The following is a 20,934-nucleotide window of genomic DNA, read 5'->3' on the forward strand; positions in this document are numbered from 1 at the left end:
TTTTCCTCTTTCAATTTTTACAATGTTGAAATAAATCAAACTGCTCGTATTAGTTTCTTTAAAATTTCAATGAAAATAATGTTAATTACTGCTTGTTGAAATTATCAGTACATTGAGTTCCTAAATCTGTTTATGTTGGTGAAATTAGTACTGTATCTTTGTAAGAAAGGCCAAGAAATTGAAAACACCTCTGTAGGATGAAAATAAAAACTCTGTGGCGAGCTGAGCAATAACACAGATATTTTTCATATCATGTTTCTGGGGCCTTGTTTTTGTAGTTATGAGGGTCTAAGGGCAAAGACAAGACAAACTTTATAGGTAAAGGTTAAGGTATTTTCTTAAAACAACCATCTTAGCTGAAAAAAAGCATTATGTCTTGGGTACTCAAAAACTTCCTTACTTTTTCAATTTATAGTAGTGGATTTAATAAAATATGCTACTTTTTCCTATAAGGCCCATTTTTGTCTGAAATTCAGATATCAAAGATCATTTCAATTTTGAAAATGTTATGGAAGACAAAATATTTTAACAAAGCAACAGTACAAACATGACATCAAAGTAGTAAATGGAGAGGGGAAATGGATGGGATAAATGCAATGTATCCATTACATGAGTGCATTACTATTTTGAAAATCCTACAGGCTTAAATTGTTCTACAACTCAAAACTATATAATTTAATCTTTTATCTGTTGTTGTTTTGATTGCCATACACAGGATAAGCAGAATATTTTGTTACTGAAAGAAACGTGTCAACTGAAAATGGAATTTTCAAAGAATGATGCATATAGTGGCTATATTTCCATGGTGAAGCGTTTTGCATAGAGTTAATGAAGTACTTGAGGTCCTAGGGAATAAAAGGTGCTATATAAATGTAAGAAATTATCATTAAAAAGTTTTTCCCTGCAGGCATTTGGGATTTTGCTGTGTGTGTTACAAGGAGGCATTTGCAATCTTCTTTCATTCAAAATGCTTCAGGTTAGACCTGCTTCAACTCTCCCTCTGCAGCTTCAGCTACAAAAATGTTTATATGAAGAAACAGTTTCTAAATTGGTTTCGGTTAGTCATATTTTGGTGACAAGATGAAAGAGCCTGCCTTGGTTTATGCTTTTTATAACCATTTTGAAGACCAGGAGGAACCAGGTACCAGCCTTCTCTCAAGAGGTTTTCAAATGCAGTTTTAACCGTTATTAGGCCTTGTCTGCGATAATACAGGACACAGAATTCCTGGAAACAAAATGCCAGCTGTGCAATATCTGGCTTAATTTTCAAGAATGGTATCGTACCATCCTTTACTGGCCACATCTGTTCTCTTCCTTAGAGTGCCTCATTGGAGGCTGGTCCTAAAATTTGTATTTCATGCACACATACAATCCCAATTTTGCATCATGTTGTGTGTTGCTCAAGTTTTCTTAATACAACATGCAATCTTTAGGATTGTCTGCTACTTTTCACATATTACAAGTGGCAAAGCTGGTGAAATTAGAAATCTAAACAAGAGTTCTGACACAACTGGACACAATCTTTTTACTGCGCTGCTATTTTGATGAAATGTTGCAGTTATGTGCTTCATTAATTCATGCCAAATGTGGATTTTTCTTTGGATCCACAGATTGTGTGGATCATAAGCATGTTTTAGAGAGTCCACTGCTGCTTATGGAATTGGGTCTTTTAGCTCAGGTAGTAAGTTGAGGCATTGAACTCCTAGATACCTTTAAACTCTTAAGGATTTGGCAGCATTAGAACTAAAGTTCAGATTTCCTTATGCTAACCATTTTACTTGTTCACAAATAGATGTGAAATATAATAAAACACTGCATTTTCTTCTGTAAGTTAATGCTTATATAGATTTGGGTGTTTTCCTTCAACTATTAATTGCAGAATTGAAGCAAGAATTGCTGTTGCTTAAATATTATCTGCCAGTGGACAAAATATATGTAAGTGTGATGACCTTAAAATAATTGGGTACAATATATGCTATTCAGCAAGAAGCATAGGGGTAGTATTAATATTTGCTTTTCATATGTTTATTATTTGTATTTTGGTTAGCAGGGAGCACATAAGACCAAGAATCTTAGAAGAAATCTGTGGATTGCATGAGATGATAATGTTTCTTGTGTTTAAGAGCAGTGGAAAACTGTCTATACATGCTCCAAAATATCAGAACTTGACTTTATAAATGTATCTTTTCAGAAAACAAGCTTAATTCTCAGAAGAATAACATTAGCACTCATTAGAGTACTGAGTGCTTTAGGGTAGTGTTAATGAAATTCATAGCCTTTTGCCTGTGGGCTATCAGTTTGAATTCAGTCTAACTCTGTGGAGATTAAAAATTGGCCTATTTAATGGCCTTTTAGTCATCTCTAATGAGACGAGTTTGGTAGGTCTCAGTCCCGTAACATAAACCATTCACACTGCCTTCTTGTAACTGGCAAGCTCCAGAGAAACCCCCAAATTTAATGGATTCTAGGGAAAAGTAATCTCTGGTACCATAAAAAAAAACAAAGAAAAGCAAAAGCCTTGGTTCACATCAGTTACATCAGCACTAACAAACACATTATTCTTAAATGTGGAATTTATAGTGATATATAAAGTTAAAAAATTAGCAAATTAGCTGAGCGTGTGACATATGTTGCCACACAGCTATACAGAATGTAACATGACAAAGACTCCCAAAGGGGATATCTACACCTGTGCGTAAGTTCACACCAACACATTAAATGTTTAAATATCTCTGGGATTAACTTTTATCAGAAAAAAAAACAAACAGCATCAGAACAGATATCTGGATAGTAACTGCTGCTAGAGAAAATGATGCTGAAAACAATGATTGCCTAGTCTGCCTCCATTACTTCACAGCAAAGTCCAATGCTTCTAGTCTTTTCTTATGGATATTTAACTTAGTCTTAAAAATATTAATGAAGTTTCTAGAACCCTCTAGAGAATATATGCCAGTTTCATTTATCTGTATCATAGTAAAACTATTCCTAGTGTATAACCTGAATTTCTTTCAGTACAGTTTGAAACTGTTAATTTTTGCCCTGTCTGCAGTGGATTTAGTGAACAATGTATTTTTCTCTCCATAGTGTTTTTTTCTCTAGACTGAAAATTTCAAGCATTCCTATTTTCAATTAGGGTCATGTCTTTTAAAATTTTTCTCTCTCCCCCCGCCCCTTCCCTGCACTCCTTTCTATTGGACTTTTTTGAAATAAATTTTTCTTTAAATGCAGAGCCCAAATTTGAACACAGTATTACAGCTGAGGCTTTACCAGTATTAAATGAGGAGAATTTCTTCATATGTCCTAGATATGACAGTTCTGTTTACACATTTCTTTGTACTGCAGCTTTTTTCACAACGGTGTGACATTGTTGACGCGTTTGGTTTGTAACCTACTCTTGATCCCCAACCTCTTTTCTGAAGACCTGGTGTTTATTCATCTGTTCCCAGTCTTGTAATTGTGCAATTGTTTTCCTACTTAAATGCTGAAATTGGCACTTGTATTTATTCAATTGCATCTTATTTCTGCAACCAGTTTGTCAAGAACTTGGAATCATAGAATCGTTAGGGTTGGAAGGGATCTAGTCCAACCCCCCTGCAAGGAGCAGGGACATCTCCAACCAGGTCAGGTTGCTCAGAGCTCCGTCCAACCTGGCCTTGAATGTTTCCAGGGATGGGGTATCCACCACCGCTCTGGGCAACCTGTGCCAGTGCTCATTGTAAAAATTTTTTTCCTAATATCTAATCTAAATCTACCTCCCTCTATTTTAAAACCATTACCCCTTGTCCTGTCACAGCAGGCCCTACTGAAGAGTTTTTCCCTGTCTTTCCTGTAGGCCCCCCTTTAGGTACTGGAAGGCCGCTATCAGGTCTCCCTGGAGCCTCTTCTTCTCCAGGCTGAACAGCCCCAACTCTCTCAGCCTGTCCTCATAGGAGAGGTGTTCCAGCCCTCTGATCATCTTCGTGGCCCTCCTCTGGACTTGGTTCAGAACTGGATGCAGTATTCCAGGTGAGGTCTCACTGGAGCGGAGCAGAGGGGCAGAATCACCTCCCTCGACCTGCTGGCCACGCTTCTCTTGATGTAGCCCAGGATGCGGTTGGCTTTCTGGGCTGTAAGGGTGCATTGCCAGCTCATGTCAAGCTTCTCATCCACCATCATTCCCAAGTCCTTCTCCTCAGGGCTGCTCTCAACCTATTCTCCACCAGCCTGTATTCATGCCTGGAACTGCCCCAACCCACGTGCGGGACCTTGCTCTTGGCCTTGTTGAATTAATGAGATTTGCATGGGCCTGCCTGTCAAGGTCCCTCTGGATGGCATCTCTCCCCTCCAGCGTGTTGATGGCACCACAGAGCTTGGTGTCATTGTCGAACTTGCTGAGGGTGCACTCTATCCCACTGTCCATGTCACCGACAAAGATGTTGAACAGGGCTGGGCCCAATACTGAGCCCTGAGGAACGCCACTTGTTACTGGTCTCCACCTGGACATTGAGCCGTTGACCACCACTCTCCAAGTGCAGCCATCCAGCCAATTCCTTATCCACCGAGTGGTTCGTCCATCAAATCCCTGCCTCTTCAGTTTAGAGAGAAGGATGTCGTGCGGGACAGTGTCAGATGCCTTGCAGAAGTCCAGGTAGATGACGTCAGTAGCTCATCCTTTTGAATCTGTTTTGAATTCTTGTCTTGTCCTGCAATATGCTTCCAGGTCTGCCAGTTTGACATTGTTGGCAAATCCAATTAATGTAAACGATCATTCACATAATTAGACTTGGTATCAAACTCAGGATGTACCCACCTCCAAGGAACCATGTTTCGTATATCCTGCTATTTTTCACAGTGCGGCATTGCTGATATAGTTTTGCACCACTGCAGAGTCATTTCATTATGATATGTCTTTTTCTTGCTCAATTCAGAGTTCTCTGAGATGGTGTCAAAAGCCTTACTTAAGTCAAGCCATAACAGATCTACCACTACTCCATCCAAGGCCCGTTATACTGTCACAGCAGTTTGACTTGATATGATTTTCTGGACAAATGCATGTTGGCTGTAACTTATCACTTCATTAGCTACCATGTATTTAAGGATGTGTGATTATTTGCTTCGATACTTTTCTGGGAACAGAAGCTGGAATGATGGACAGTTCTTGGCTCTACCTGTTCCCCTCTTCTGAATTGCATGTGCTGTTTTTCCTTTTCCTCTCTCCTGAAATCTCAGTTGTCTTCCTGAGCTCTCAGTGACAACTGCTCACACCTCTAACGTTGCCTTAATCAGCTTCTCACTCTAGCGTGAAATCCTCCAGGCCTAGCAAATCTGAGAAAAAAAAAAAAAATTAAAACAGTCTTTACTTTACGCATTTACTATTCTCCCCTGACTCCCTGCCCTTTTGAATCGCGGTTTGCCATCAGAAGCATTACTCCGAAGAAAAAAATGGCACCGAATGGTTCTACTTTCTCGGGTCACTTCATCGCTCCCCACCCCCCCGGGCTGGAGGGACAGTCCCCGGGTCGCCTCCCTGCTCCCCTCTCACACGGCTGGCCAGCCGCCGTTAGCCGCAGGAGCCAGCCTTTCTCCCTGGCGCGGCGAGCGCCCCTGCCCGGCTCCCGCGGCACTTGACCCAGTTTTCCACTTTCTGCGGGAAAGGCACCGCCACGCAGCTGCCGCTCCGGCTTCCCGCTCCCCCGCCCGCCGCGCGGCGGAGGCGAGGGGCGCCCGCGCTGGCGCTCCGCCCGCGGAGGAAGGGTCTGTAAGGACATCGTCCCCGCGCCTTGTCCTCAGAGCCCTGCCGGGAGCGGCCCGCCGAGGGCTGGCGTGCGGGGCCGGGGCTGCTGCCTGCCCAAGGGAGGCCTCGCCCCGCGGTAGCGGCCGCACACCTGACACCGGCGGGAAGGCCGGCGCGCGCCCCCGTCGGCCGAGCAGCTCGCTGCGGGAGGGGGTGGGGAGCGCCGGCGCGGGAAGGAAGTGCGCATGCGCGCTCCGCTCACCCCCCCAGAACGGGCGCGCGCGCCCGTGTGTGTAGCCGCGCGCGAGGTGGCGGGGAAGTTTGCGCGATGACGTCATAACGACGCTGCGCGCAGGACGTAACCCCGGCGTGACGCACAGCTCGGCGAGCCCGTGAGTTTCCCGTTATGCTTTTTTTTTTTTTTTTTTCCCTCCCCCCCCCTCTCTCGCTCTCTCTCTCTTCCTCCCCCCCCCCCCTTCTCCTCTTCCAAATGCCCTCCCCCCGCCCGCAGCCGGGAGGGGGCGGGAGGGGGCGCGCGCCGCTCCGCGCGGCGCCGCGTGGGGCGGGGGCGGCGCGGGCTGAGGCAGGCGCGGCGAGCCGGCCGCCCTAGCGGCGGTTGGCGGGGAGGGCGGCCCTGCCTTCATCCTGCCGCATCGGGGAACATGGCGGCCGCCTCCGACCTGGTGCGGCACCGCGACTCGGCCGCAGCCGCCCGCGCCGCGGTAAGTGGCCGGGCCGAGGCGGCGGCTGCGGTCGCGCAGCGGAGAAAGGTGGGGCGGGCGGGCGGACGAGGCGCTCCTTTCCCCGGCCCCACCTCATCGCCTCCCTCCGTCCTCGCCGTCGCCTCTCGCCCCCTCCCCGAGCCGGCGAACGGCCTCCCCGGTGCCCCGGCCGGGCCGGACACAAAGGGCCGTGCCGAGGAGGGTTTTGTTCGGTCACATGAAGCGGCGCAGCCAGTGAGCGCGGAGCTGGGAGGGGGAAGTGGGGCCGCCGCCATTGCCAGGCTCGGAGGAGCTGGGCAGCCGGGTGCCGCCGCGGCGGGGCCTAGAGCGCGGGGATAGCCGCCCGGGGCCGGGCCGCCAGCACCGCGGGGAGCCAGGTAATGCCCTGCGCGGCGCCACCGCGGCCGGGCCCGGAGGATGCAGTCGCTCGGAGGGCGGCCGGGGTCATCCTGGGGAGCTCCGGCTGGCGTCGGTCCCCGCCCGCAGCCTTCCCCGGCGTGCCAGGGCGGCGCGGTGGGTCCTGTTGGGCGGACCTGCGCTTTGCTGCTCGCCACTTCGCTGCCTGTCGTCGCCCTAGTGCGGGTCGCCGCACATGCTGCCCACCCCGGCTCACGATCCGCCCGGGAAAGGCTACCTGCTGCTGTGCTGGGGCAGGGGTAACGTACGGTGCCGTGCCTCCCTTTCGTTCCCTTCCTTCTTGGCGTGAAGCAGGGCCGCTCTGAAACGCACGGTGTTGTTACAGAGGGCTGGCAGGTTCCTGGCCCGCCGTGGGACTGGCCGGTGTGCCCTGTGTACTGGGGGCTCCCGGAGCCGGGGTGGTTTACAGCAGCGAAGGAAAAGTTAACAGTTCAGGTGTCAAAGTCGTGTGTTTGGACTCCCAGCTGCTTCAGGGTCTGGCGATTTCTCTGACAAAGTTTGTTTTACATCAGGTTGCAGTAATGAGCATCATCTTGACCGATGTAACTTACCTAAAATGTGGAACGTTTTCTTTCTTCTTAGGGTTTATATGTAACCTTTAGTCTATTGGAACTAGTTGTGTTGGGGTAGTGTGGACTATAAACTGACAAGTCATGGTGGTAGTGAAAAACAAGCCTGCTGTATCAAAATAGGTTTCCATTAGTGTTGTGCAGTGTAGTGTTGGCCGTTTAAGCAAAACCTCATTTGCGGTGATATTCTGATTCCTGTCCTTCCCCCCCCTCTCCCCCCCCAGCACATAATTTAATTATAAAGATTGTGTCATGGAACTTTCAGATGCATATGGGGAATGAATGTGCACCAGATTTTATAGTAAGACGCCATTTCATGTTGTATACATTAATGAATTAACACGTGGGGCAAACATTCTGAAGAGGCTGATAAGAATTTCTGGAATTCCACCACACAACTGTACCTTTTACTGCAAAGTTTGTGCAATACGTTATTTTTTTTGTACAAGTTGCAAAATAATTTTTCATTCAAATTGTAAAACAAATCTCTAAAGAGAGAATTCTTCAGAGTTGAGAGTGAAGTGTTTCAGATTTTTGGTAACTTAATGTGATTATTCTGTGTAGAATTTTTCACTGTCTGACTTGTGTAAAGCAGGTGATTTGAGGGCAGAATAAGTGGACTGATTAGACAATGGAAAATAGATCTGGAGAAGCTTTTAGTGGGTCACTTAGATGCAGAGAAAATGCAGCAATTTTCTTATTGGAGAGGAGTTTAAGTAGAGTGCATGGAGGAGCAATGCAGTGTGACAATCCTGTTACATTGACTTATAATCACAGCTGATGTTGCAAACCTGTCCAATATAAGTGCAGAGGGATGTGCTGCGGAGTTATACAAGAATTACAATGACAATTGAAATTAATCCTCAAAATACTGTCTTAAAATAGTTTCTTCTGAAGTCTAGCATGCATTCAAATTGTTTTTGGTTTTGTTTTTTTTAAATTAAAAAAAAAAAATTACCCAAGGAACAGGAGTTTTGCAGAGGGGAAAAAAAAAGTTGAATATCACCAAAGAAACTTTTGTTTTTAAAGAAAACAAAAGAAAAATATCTGTAATCTCTATGGTATTTTTAATATTCTAAAAATCCTTGGCAAATATCATTGTAACAAAATCGAAGCAGAGGTGTAGTAATCAGACTTTTTTGAAGTTTCATGAAGTCCAGGATCTGGCTTATACTGAGTAGCACTAGGAGGAATATGCCTAGGCAAATGCGTATGAAATTTCTGAAGTGAGTGCTAGAAGGGAGCACTACTGTCTTGAAATCTCAACAGATGACCTGGCTAGTAGGAGAAAAAGACACTCATCACTCAAAGCATCCTTCTTTATTTAGTTATTTAGTGGAGCAGCAATTGATTGAAATAGGAGCATCAGCAATTGAATAAATAGGATGTTGAACAACAGTAGTGATGCCTTCCACTTTAAAATAACAGTGTAGACTGAATTTCAATATGGACACTGATTTCAAGGGTTGTCAGTGGAATTTCTTGTGGAATAATTTGTGCCTATATTTGTGAACATTAGCAGAACTTACTAGCATGTATACTTTTTTTATAATTCAAGCCTTTTGAAGTCACTTCTGGAGAAAATTGAACTGAAAAGGGAATGAAATTCTTGTAGTAATAAAACACACGTGCTCACACACAGTTATTAATTTCAAACACTTTCAGATTTTTTACCAACTTGCAAAAGGTCTGAGAACTTAAAACTGGAGAAAATACGGAATAGTTCTGTCACTTGCTGTGTAATTTCATCTGAAGTTGATTTGAATTAAAGGTCTTTGAACAGTTGCTGGTTGGCTGCATTTGTATGGGTATTCGATAACTCACTTTCCTTATTCTTTTTACATTTTCAAACAAGTTTTTGTCTTCAAAAAAGTTCAAGTGATGCAGCTGTTAGAGGACTGCCTTAAGGTACTTGTTTTATTCCCTCTGTTATTTTAATACCAAATGCACTACTCTAAAGTTACTGTTATTTTAAGCCAAATTGAATTAGTTCCCTGAGTGCTTGGGCTTGTCACTATACTGTATTATGTATGCAGAGATTGGGAGGAAAAAAAAATAATATTAGGTTATATCTGAACAATGTTACACTCACTTAAACTAGTTTCAAAGTCAATTTAAGTTGGCATAGCCTCCAGAGCCCAATTCCTTCAGATGAAACTAGTGTCCACCCAACTTCAGAGCGTAAAGAAATTCTTGGTGAAATAAAGCAAAAAAAAAAAAAAAAGTATATTTTCTTTAAAAATATGTTAATTTATTTGTTTAAGCGCTCTAAATATAAGCTGGTTTTTTTTATAATTAAGATTTTTTTTCCTGGCTGCTTTTTTTTTTTTTCCTGATATACGTGCAAACTTCATACAGCTACTAGAAAAAGAGCTTCAGTTACCCAAGGAAATTGTGGATGTTGGTCATTCTGGCTGATATGCATAAAGATGCTACTGGGCTATCTGGGTTAAAGGTTGTCATGTAGTTTGTAGTATGGAAAAAAAAAAGACTGTTTTCGTGCTTAATTTTCCGTAAGGAAAAGCACATACACTTTCATGCATGTATACATTAAACCCCTTAAATCAAAACTTGTGTGAGTAATAGGTACTATTCACAGTAGAAAAAGACATGCCCATGTTGTTCACAGTACTGTAGAATGGCTTCCCTTTGGTAGGCAAGGGTGTGAAATCATCACTCTCACTCACCTGGTTACATAAAAAGGGACACACATACAGCACATCTGTACGCTATAGTAATACTGTAATACTACGAGATTTAATTTGATGCTCAAATCATAGCTGTCTATCAAGGAAGACTGTGTAATGAGTTTGCATAAACATCTACTGTGCATTTTAAAAAAAAAATTGAAAAGAGCATGATAGTCATGGGATCAGTCATGTTGCCTAGTATGCAATGCAGTGTCCTGTAACAAATATTTCATCTTGGTACAAAGTCTATGCAGAATTCTATGGTATTTACTCATAAGTGGTGTTGCTTCACTGAAGGAGAGCAAACTTTTTAAAATTTAAAGTAAGGAAATAATCCAAATAAAAATGAGTATCCAGTTGTGCTGCATTTTTGTCACTGTTCGGCTGTACATAGCAGCTGTTGTGTTGAAAAAATGTTGCAGCAATGACCTTACGTTGCCAATGAGGTTAAAGAGGGGGAAGGCAGTGGCTTAACAGTGAGTATGCATTTTTTATATTGGTTATGCTAAATATTAACTGACTTAATATTTCTGAGCAAACTTGGTAATACAGAGACCTCTCTCTCGCTCCAGTAGATGGAATTGCGATACTCTTGGTATGGGAAATGTTGGTTTCAGATGTGACTAAATCCAGCTACTGGATATGGTGCATCTTTAGTTGACATTTATTGATGGATACTGAGTGCTTAATCTTACAATTAATCGACTAGTTGAAGGATGATGGGATAGTTAGTAATTCAGTATTTCTTGAGACTTAATCCAGAGGATGTGAAGTTCATGCTCAAATCAAAATAAAGGTCAAATTGTTGGGCTTTGGAGTATTTTAGACCTATTGTTAGTGTGCAGTAACTATTTTCAGTATGCTTAATGTTGCAAGCTGGATACTCACCGTACTTATAAAAGCTTTGGAGTTTTGGAGACTGGAGTGCAATCTTATTCTTTTCTGAGTGAAAATAAAAAAGGTAGAAGTTGCAGTCTGAGATATTTGCAATCAGATTTTTTTTTAATGAAGGCACATTATTTTCTGAGTATTTGAAAGATTATATTTTTTGCTTGCCTTAAATGAGTACTTGATAATGTTACGTTCTTTGCAAAAGAGCTGGGGTTGGGGAAAGGATGCATCTTGGTAAGCAGGATGGAAGGAATTACAGGTGCCTTATTGATTTGTCCAATTGTAGCTTAAGACAGGGATCAAGATCATTGTAACTTTCCTGTTTTCTGGCCAACTGTTAGCACTCCTTTGTAAAAATACTTTCCACAGCAAAGTGATGGAACACAAGCAAGATAAGGTGCAAGGTATATGTCTTGTGTAATTTACCTTTATTTACGGGATTTTACCTGATGTGTGCTTTTTTTAGTTTGAATGAAATTAGTTCCTTAACAAATATAATCATTGTAATATTGAAAAGTAATAATTAATCCCTCCTGCCTCTTCACAGAATAATAATTTGGTGCTTTGATAGCATGAGTTGTGCTCTATCACATCTACTTTCCCAGTGTGGCTTTCTTCCATTGTCCCCCTGTGGGAACAGGGATGGGTTTTCAACCGAAAATTTCTTTCTGGAAAAAGCATACAACGGGAGGTCAGGGGACTGCTTTTGGAAAACTGTTACTTACATCTGCTTCTAAAGCATGGCAGCTCTGAAGCTGCTCATTGCTTTTGCTGGTAGGAAGTGGTAGGTGTCTTGTTTCTTGTCTGGCTGCAGTCAATGGGGTGATGGGTGGTGCTTATGGTTTGGGGTTTTTTGTTTTGCTTTGCTTCTTTTCATGGAGCGTTCTGGTTGGTAGGTTGCTTTGTTTTTCTTTTAACTTCAGTTTTTGTCTTGAGTGCCTGTCCTCTGAATATTTCTGCTGTTTGCTTCTGATGCCGCTCAGCTCTCCTAGGAGCACTACGTATGTAGAATAATTATTGATGACTAGTTTTTGAAAACGCCCTTAATGTTTATAATGTTTTTTGCTAATATCTTTATTCATCTTTGAATGTAAGCACATACAACAGTTCTGTGGCTGTAGAGTTTCAGAAACTGTCTCTAATATTAATTTAATTTTTCAAATTTATCTTTTTCAGTCAGAAGAGGTAGGAACTTTGTAGAATTTATATCCTAAAATTTGGTTCCCAACCACCAAAACAGTGGTGGTAGGTTATTGAATTGTTTATTGTATTTACTATTATTTTGTTTGCAAAGAAACCATGTTATTATGCATGTTCTTAGGAGCCTTCACCAAGGACCCTAGATTCTGTGTTCTCTTATGATAATTGGTGGGGAGGAGAGAGAAGTCGAGTATTTTTTCCAAAAGCTTTTTTCTGTTATTACTATAAGTTGGCTTGGTATTAGAAATTGTATTTTCAACAGAGGGCAATCTTTGTCTGAAAAATTCCATATAACTAACTTAATTTCTTCACGTAGAATTGCTACTTTTTGTTGTTTTAATACCATAATTGTTATGAGTGAGAAAATATTGATTGTATGTGCTATCACAGGGAGTGGGAAGTGACAGTTCTGCAGCTGGCTTCTCCCAGCTCTCTCCCACAGTGAAGTGGGTACTCTGTCCCCTTCTACTTTTTTTTTTTTTTTTAATATATATATGTATTAACATCAGTGAAATCACCTAATCTTTTCTATTCTTGAACAACACTTTAAAACTGAGAACCTGTGGCATGTAATGAAAATTACTGCATTGTACACAAATTATAAAGGATGTTAGAACTTGGAAGTTACTTTAAAAACAGTTTTTCATTTTCTGGGAAGTTGAGAGCAAAATACCCATTAGTGCTTCCTACTCAGGTACTTACGAACAAAAATAATACATTATATTGTGGCAGGTTTTTTCAGGGGGAAAAGGGGAAGATAAGTGGGGGGAACATGTGACGGTGAATTAGAATCATAGAATAGTTTGGGTTGGAAAGGACCTTCAAAGGTCATCTAGTCCAACCCCCCTGCAAGACCAGGGACATCTCCAACCAGATCAGATTGCTGAGAGCCTCCTCCAACCTGGCCTTGAATCCTTGAACCCCAGGGATGGGGCATCAACCACCTCTCTGGGCAGGCTGTTCCAGTGTTCCACCACCCTCATTGTGAAAAAAAAAAAAACAAGCAAACAAACAAAAACCACCACCAACAAAAAAAAAAAAATCCCTTCTTCCTTATGTCTAATCTAAGTCTGTGCCCTTTTAGTTTAAAACCATTACCCCTTGTCCTATCAGAGTAGGCCTTGCTAAAAAGTTTGTCTCCATTTTTTTAACAAGCCCCCTTTAGGAAGTGGAAGGCTGCTATAAGGGCTCTCCAGAGCCTTCTCTTCTTCAGACTGAACAACCCCAACTCTCTCAGCTTGTCCTCATAGATGAGGTGCTCCAGCCCTCTGATCATCTTTGTGGCCTCCCCTGGACTTGCTCCAACAAGTTCACATGCTTGAATGTCCCCTTATGTTGGAGGCTCCAGAGCTAAGCACAGTACTCAGGTGGGGTCTCATGAGAGCATAGTAGAGGGGCAGAATCACCTCCCTTGACCTGCTGGCCACACTGCTTCCGATGCAGCCCGGGATGCAGTTGGCTTTCTGGGCTGCAAGTGAGAATTAACCTAGGTAAGCTGCGATTAAAAAGTTTGGAGACTTGCTACAAGCTGCTTTAGCAGGGATTCTCACAGACCTTTCCTTTTGTTAGTATTTTGAGGTAAGATGGGTAAATCACTGGTATTTTGTGCCATATTCCTGTAAATGACAAGCCCCTGTTCCCAGTCTTTCTAGGTGGTAAGAGTTACTGGCTGAGTTCACTCTGGTTCTCACCGCTGTAGATGTGGCAGGAAGTGCTGGTGGATGAGAGAGGTCCAGTTTCTTTTCCTGGCATGTGTGAGGGTTGGAGAGGAAGAGGAACAGCTTGTCCAGAAGAAAAATTGTTACCCAGGCCTACCTCTAGAGCCATTGTAAGACTGCTGTTGCTTTTCACAATTTTACCAGCAGTAATGTGCGTTAACAGGCATAAGGTATTTCTGCACATGGGAGAGAACCAAAAATAGAAATGATACTTGGGAGGAATCATTCAGGTTCCTGTATAACTGAACTATCATACTATCTCTAAAAATACTATGCAAGTAGTGTGATAATTCATTTTTAGAAGTGTCTTTTAGACACTAAAAACTTGAGAATTTGTCTTCCATTTCTTAGTTCAGTGAAGTTCTAGCAAGAGGTGAGCAGAGGATATCATGTGCAACAGGTAGTCTAGCAAAGATTTCTGTCAAAAACAAGCAAAACATTTGTCATGTTATAGTGGGAGGGCTGGGGTTTTTTTGGTACTCATTGCAAATACTTTGTATGTGCACAGTTTATTTGTGTTTGCCTGTCTATCCAGATAGATCTTTAATTGTTTGTCTATATATAAATGTTTATAAAATCTTTCTCGTTTTCCAGTGTAAGAGTATTATGTTATGGAACAAGATACAAAGTTCTACATTAAGGCTGTGTTTAGGGTAATGTATTGGCATTTAGTAAAATTGTGAAGGCATATAGGTTCTGAAGTCTCTTCAGAAGTCTGACAATGTCCATTAGGGAATTAGAGAGATGGGTTTATACTTTTGCATAGAAAGTACTGGGGTATCCCAGCAGAACATTTCTTCATGTCATTTGGAGCATTAATGGTGAGTTGGGTTTTTTTGTCTGTTAAGCCATTTAGATAAAAAGTGGATTTGTTTGACTTCTGCAAGGTGTTAATTTTGATGTTTAGGATGTTTGGTGCAGTTTTAAATGAAGTTTGGTTTAATATATTTCAAATAACTTGGCTTTAGGTCCATCTAGTAAGCTGGCCCTGAGGCATGCTGATGCATACTGTTTTTGAAGGATGTAAATACAAAGGAGGGAGGATTAATTAGTGATCCCTTGTGTTGTGGTTTTCGTGATCTTCTTAAAACAAATCTTCTTCTAACTCAGTAATATTAATACTAGAACCCAGGGTGGTTTTCTTCAAAGTAATCTCTCTGTGACTTCACTTTCATTCCGTCAAACAGTTTTACCTTAACTTTTATTTCAGTGTTTAAAGTCATCTTCTAGAATGCCATTTTCAGCAGGAGAAAGGGCACTGTTTTCTACATTCTTGAGGTTGTCATTTTTCTTTGTGTTTTCTGTCACTGTAGATTCATTAGCATTTCTTCCTCACCTTAAAGGAGATTTTAGCGTTCAGAAATGAAAAGCAAAGCTGTATGATGTTAATCAACAGTTTATTTGAAAGAATACAAATATATTAGTGTTACCTTTTGTTACCAATACCTCTATATTCAGAATTCACACTTTGTTTTTAATAGGACAAGCCTGTTAGCGTAAAAAAAACCCAACCAAACAACCTCTGCCTCAAAACAGAAAACAACCAAAAAACCACTCCAGCCCCCACTTGCCTTTTCTTTAGTCTTACCTTCAGTACAAATCTGAGTGTTTTATGACTGCCTATACCTCATAAAAATTGAAGACACAAATATCACATTGTTTTTCTCTAAATACTGTACATTCTCAGCAATCTTCTGATAGGCTTAAATATAGGGAAGGAATACTCTTGGTTAGGGTATTCTGAAGTCTAATTTTGGAGTTGACCTGCTCTGTGCTGTAACTTCCTTTGTTTTCTGTTCTCTGAATTTTCTTTAGTTTTGTGAATTTGGGGATAATTCTTAAATTTGTAGTAGTACCTTATGTATTTCTGTACTTTTAACAGAGTTCTGGAGAGTAGTACGTGGCTCTTATTTTCTCTGAAGCTGTTTAAAGTTGATTAAGTAGGAATTGGGTAAGTTCTGAGCATGTTTATCAGAATTGCTCTAATTAAGTATGCTTCTATATGTTGTCCATGAACTTACGGAAAAGTTCGTCTCTCTCCTTTAATCCACTTAAACCAGAAGATTTCACATTCGTAGCTATTCTCTAAGTGTTTAGTGTTGATCATAGTTTCTTCAATGTTCCAGCTGAAAACAAACACGAAATACTGAACCTGACCCTGAAAATGTAACTTGTATGTTTACAAAATTCCCCGTAGGGAAGATAGTAGCTCTGGGGGCAGTCAAGGGGCAAATAGTCACCGTATTTATGAGCCTGAAGGTAGGCACATAACCTCTGTTGACATAGGTGACTGAGTTTTGGGGATACACTAGTCAGTATTTATGTGAATTTATGAAGCCTTTGCAGGAGATATTCTGATGGTCATTTTATTTTAACTGTGGATGTCAAGACAATGGCGAAGTTATCTGAGGTGCTGACTTTCATTTGTTTTAAGAAGCTTTATTAGCGCAAATAACATAAGCTATTTACTTGCTTGAAGAAAATATTTCTGTCTCAGGGTTATGTGCTTTTTAAGGTGCAAGGGAGGCATAGGAAACATACAGGTTTCTTTGCCTCAGTTAAAAAACTGTCATTTGTGTCTGTATTCTGAAACTGAGTCATTATGTGAATGGCTTGTGCAAACTGTGTGTGTGTTCATTTTATACTCTTGATTTTATACTGCCTTAGCCCATGCAGATCCGGTTCTTTTGCACTATCCCTGTAATCCTATGTAAAGCATATGAAACTTGGAGTATACGTCTTGCCTCGTCTTTCTTGAGTTACTTTTGAAAGTTTGTTTGGGAAATCTGTTATGGTCAGGAAAACTGACAAATCAAGTGTATATGTATTTTTTTAGTTCCAACCAGATTAGATGCCTAAGGACACCTAATGGGCTGGATATGCATGGGTGAGGATAACCAATATGGCATGCTTTTTGCTGTTGTGTTTTCTGAAAGTCTTACAACTTCTTTGGGGGCATACAGGAAGGATACTTTCCTGTAGCCAGAACAAGGGTATTCACTGCTGTAATTCATTGTAGGATGGAGACATCAATACTTTCAAGATTGATATTTCATGAGTAGCATTGTATGTCACATGACGAAAATGGTGGCAATAGAGAAGCCAAACACATGCGATGTAATGGATTTTCTGTTTTGTGATGTGGCAGGTATGTTGTGACCCTTAAATATATTTGTTAGAACCTGTATGCCCTGCCTCAGTTTATTGATTCTGTATCACTATAGCTAGATAGTGGATACTAGGCCAGAAGACATGTATTTGCAGGTGTGACAAGGCAGTAGAAACCGGTATACTTTACTATGTGTATGCAAATGAACAGAGGTAAGTCTCTGCATGAAATGCTGCACGCTTGCACCTCAAATCCCAGATACCTTATTACTAAAAAAATACATGTTGGAAGGACTGAATTTGTCCGTTGGCTGTCGTATGTTTGGAAGAGTTAGTTCACATAGTAAAAGAATCAAAGATAGAAAGCTTTTGCCTGATTGATGGCTAAGCAAAAGGAAGTGGAAAATGCTGGAACACACAGTCCACAAGCATTTAAAGGGTTCATGTTTGAAGAGAGATTAATGAAGTGCTAACCTTGAAGTGAAGCCTGCCTAGAACTCCTACACTGTCTTGCAATCTGACGTGGAGACTCCACAGAAGTTTATTAAACAGTGTAGAAAGTAGACCTCAAGATACTGCATGACTTGGGTAGAGAGAGAGACCTTGGGATGGATCTTGATAATATCTACTTCATAGCAAAATGCTTTTCATAGAATAGTTTTTGAGCAAAAGTTCAGTAACTTTACAAAACACTTGGAAATTATGCTATAGGAAAGAGTCCTGTATGGTGATGAATTAAGTATGTTGGTAATAAAACTTGTGAACACTGATTAAACAGAGGGGTCATGAAGAGGAGCTTACTAATGAGACATGAATGTTGTGTCAGAGCTCATCAGTGATTACAGTACTGGTGATGTGTGGCTTGTACGATGAAGTTTTCCAAATGGTGACTAGTGGTCTTGAACTGTATTTCAAAGAGATATATGGAGGCGTTTGCCCTACTTTTCTTGCCAGGTGTGGTGTAACCTGGGTTGTTCCTGTTAAAAAACAAAAACAAAAAACAATCCTAATGCATGTGTCTAGCATAAAGATGTAAAAATAAACCACGATTGATTTAAGTATGTCACACTGCTGCTGCAGCTTAGCTAAAGTAGGAAATAATTGTTTTCCTATTTATGCAGGTGATGGACAATATTGGAAGCTTAAAGTGCTACCAGACCAAGAGTGAACATTGAGTAGCTCAGTGAGGAATGGGTTTTTACTTATCTTAAAAACCATTTTCAAGAGCTTTTAAGGTGACTGTGTTGACAGTGTGTTCTAACTTTATTCCATCCTCAAAACCAATCCTTTGTAATGAAAAAGCAGGCTCCTCCTACATTACTAGTTGTGTATATGTGACTCCCCAAAGTGATCTTTCGTAGGTTGTGACTAATAGCATGTACATGAAGCCAATTAGGAAGTAAAGTATTTTGTAGCTTCGCTTCACCTGAAATCTCGTAAACAGTGGTTGAATGCTATTGTAAAAAATGTATATTTTATTTGGACAAAACTATTGCAGGAAGAATGCCGGTACTGGAATTTATATTTTTAGGTAATTATTTTATATGGTGGTTTTCTTCATACATGGAGCATTCATTGTAGTGACAGGTTAGTCCCTGTGGTAAGCAAGCAGGCTCTCTGGGAGTTAGCAGTGGTGTTTAAAGATGCCAGTACTCCGGAGTATCTATTCTGTCCTCTGCTGGAGGTTACTGTCATAGGGGTATCGGAATAAAATGTCTCAGCCACACTAATTCAGAATTCAGTTTAAATCTACCTTAATTTTAAGCTTGAGCCCTAACATGAGATATTTATTACTAGTTTATAAGTAGAGGTTCACAAATACTTATGGAAACCTAAGTGCTCATGAAATCTCTAGGAAATTTTTGTTAGATTTTACATTTTCACATACACAGAAAATACACTTCCTCTGAGGCTATGAACAGGAGTTTCCTTTTCCTGCCGTGGTGTACGGGAAGTGTCAGTAACACTGTCCAGACAGACAACAGCAGATATTAGAGCTCGTGATCCCAGCATAGCTACCCATTCAACTGGAACAAACTTGTGAGAAACTGAAGTTGGACTTAGGATCTCGTTTTGTTGGGGGTACTCCTGCGCTAATGCCAGTTCGCTGTTTCCTCCCATTGCTGTTACAAATGGTTATATATTTCACTTTGTTAGTGCCCTCCCATTATTGCTTTCTTTCAAACTGTCAGGATACAAGACAGGAAGATTTTTTTTAAAAAAATAAGTAGGTGAAAATAATGTCATTTATCACTAATTTTCAGCTGTAGAATTTTAAGTTCAATTTTCTGTAAAAACTTGAAGTCTTAAGAAAGCTAGGAAAGTGTTTCAGGTGTTGTCGTTTTTAAGACTGTAAAAATGTAGAGGAGGAGTTGGAAATAGATGTATATGCTAGTTTTGTCCTAAAACCATTTTCTAAATACAGAAAAATCAGAGATGTGTCAATCTACTAAGAAATTGCTTTTGACTACAGCATCTGCTTTGATTTTGTAATTTGTGATCCGAGAAGGGGTTCTCTGTGGCTGCTGTCAGTGTAATGACCAAGCCTATAAGCCTCCTAACTGGTTGTCTTGTCCTGGGCTGTGTTCTTAGAGCAGGCTGTGTTCTTGGAACCTGCAGGTTAAAATAATGAATCATATTGCTGTTCTTCTCTTACGGTGTCCTGCAAACTATTTAGTCTCCTAAATGTAGGTTTTGTTGGGGTTTTTTTGTTTGTTGGTTTGTTTTTTTGTTTTTTTGTTTTTTAAGTGGACTGCTATACTGCTATACTGTTATGTTTTTTATTAGTTTGAACTGAAATTGTATTGAGTCCAGCATTAGAGAATAGGTAAGTACGTTAAACTGAGGAAGACAGTCTAGAGGGAGTTATCTGAAGTATGTAGTCAGAGAGAAAACTGCTGAGCAGTTTGCCGCCTCTGGGTTTGAAGAGAGATTGCAATAAGGACTGTTGGCTTCAGAACAGTCTTAAAGCTGAAAAGAAAATGGCTACTAGAAATCATTGTTGCTACAGTAACAACATGACTTGGCTATTAATGTGCTACTTTAACTACTGTTAGAAATGTTGTGCTTTTAGGTAAAAGTATCCTTAATGAGAACAGAGATTTAAATCTATTTAGATATTAATGGCTGTGATCAAGCTTCTTGTTTTAGAATACTAATCTATTAATGGGAAAAACAAATTTCTAGTAAATATTTTCTAGACCCTAATTACTGCTTTTTCTGCCCCAAAAATTGCTTAATTGTTTTAAATTTTATTAATAAATATAATGTCCTTATAAAGCAACTTGCAGGAAAAAAAAAAAACAGTACAGAGTATTGATCTCTTTTTGGTAATTTTTTCTTTTTTTTTTTTTTTTTAAGCCCTGATACTATTTCACAAAGTATGTAGTATCTGGTAACAGAACTCTAGCTTTCAGAAATTAAGCCCTTAATGTTTGGGGTTTTTTTTTTATGCAGCAAAGCTGCTTTTTAAGATGTTTTTCTATTTTGAGTTCAAAAGAAAAAAATATGGCCAGCCTAAATCCTGTTTGAAGATTATAAATAAGGTTCAGATTCTAGACTGGAGTCTACTCGGGGATCTGCATTGTATTTTATTTTGTAAGGATGTAACTATATGTATTGTGGAGTAAACTTTTCGCAGGTTTTTTTATTAATGGGGAAGAGTGCAGTTATGTTGAAGAATTTCAGAGGTGTGTAATGAAGTACATCAGGGATATGTGAAGTGCAGTCAATGTGTGTAGATTAAGTGATGCATTTCTGTGTGTGTCAGGATTCCACAAGTGGCAGACTTGATGGCAAGTATGGACTGACAGTAAATTGTTTGCCCTTCATCAAAGCCCTGTATGTGTGATGTGTCCTGTAGCAGATCCCTATATACCTACACCAGATCACATTTTTCTATAGTTC

The 20,934-nt window shown here is 40.6% G+C and overlaps 1 protein-coding gene across 13 annotated transcripts in view; it reads left to right on the plus strand.

Annotated features, from left to right (window-relative positions):
* The window catches only part of ZNF644 (zinc finger protein 644), a 79,402-nt gene that overhangs the window by 20,875 nt on the left and 37,593 nt on the right, over positions 1–20,934 (plus strand). For 6 of the 13 annotated variants that reach the window (XR_015259152.1, XR_015259150.1, XM_086752995.1 and 3 more), the window contains exon 1: positions 6,226–6,435. The exons of 1 other annotated variant lie outside the window; for it this stretch is intronic. The gene's annotated coding sequence lies outside the window, so the exon portion shown is untranslated. Of the gene's footprint in view, positions 1–6,011; positions 6,106–6,225; positions 6,436–6,492; positions 6,813–20,934 lie in introns of those variants that run through there. 6 more of the 13 variants (XR_015259151.1, XM_086752994.1, XM_086752996.1 and 3 more) reach the window with 4 other exon arrangements.

Source organism: Chlamydotis macqueenii, chromosome 8 (assembly GCF_036417535.1).
Source record: "Chlamydotis macqueenii isolate bChlMac1 chromosome 8, bChlMac1.mat, whole genome shotgun sequence".
Classification (NCBI taxonomy): Eukaryota; Metazoa; Chordata; class Aves; order Otidiformes; family Otididae; genus Chlamydotis; species Chlamydotis macqueenii.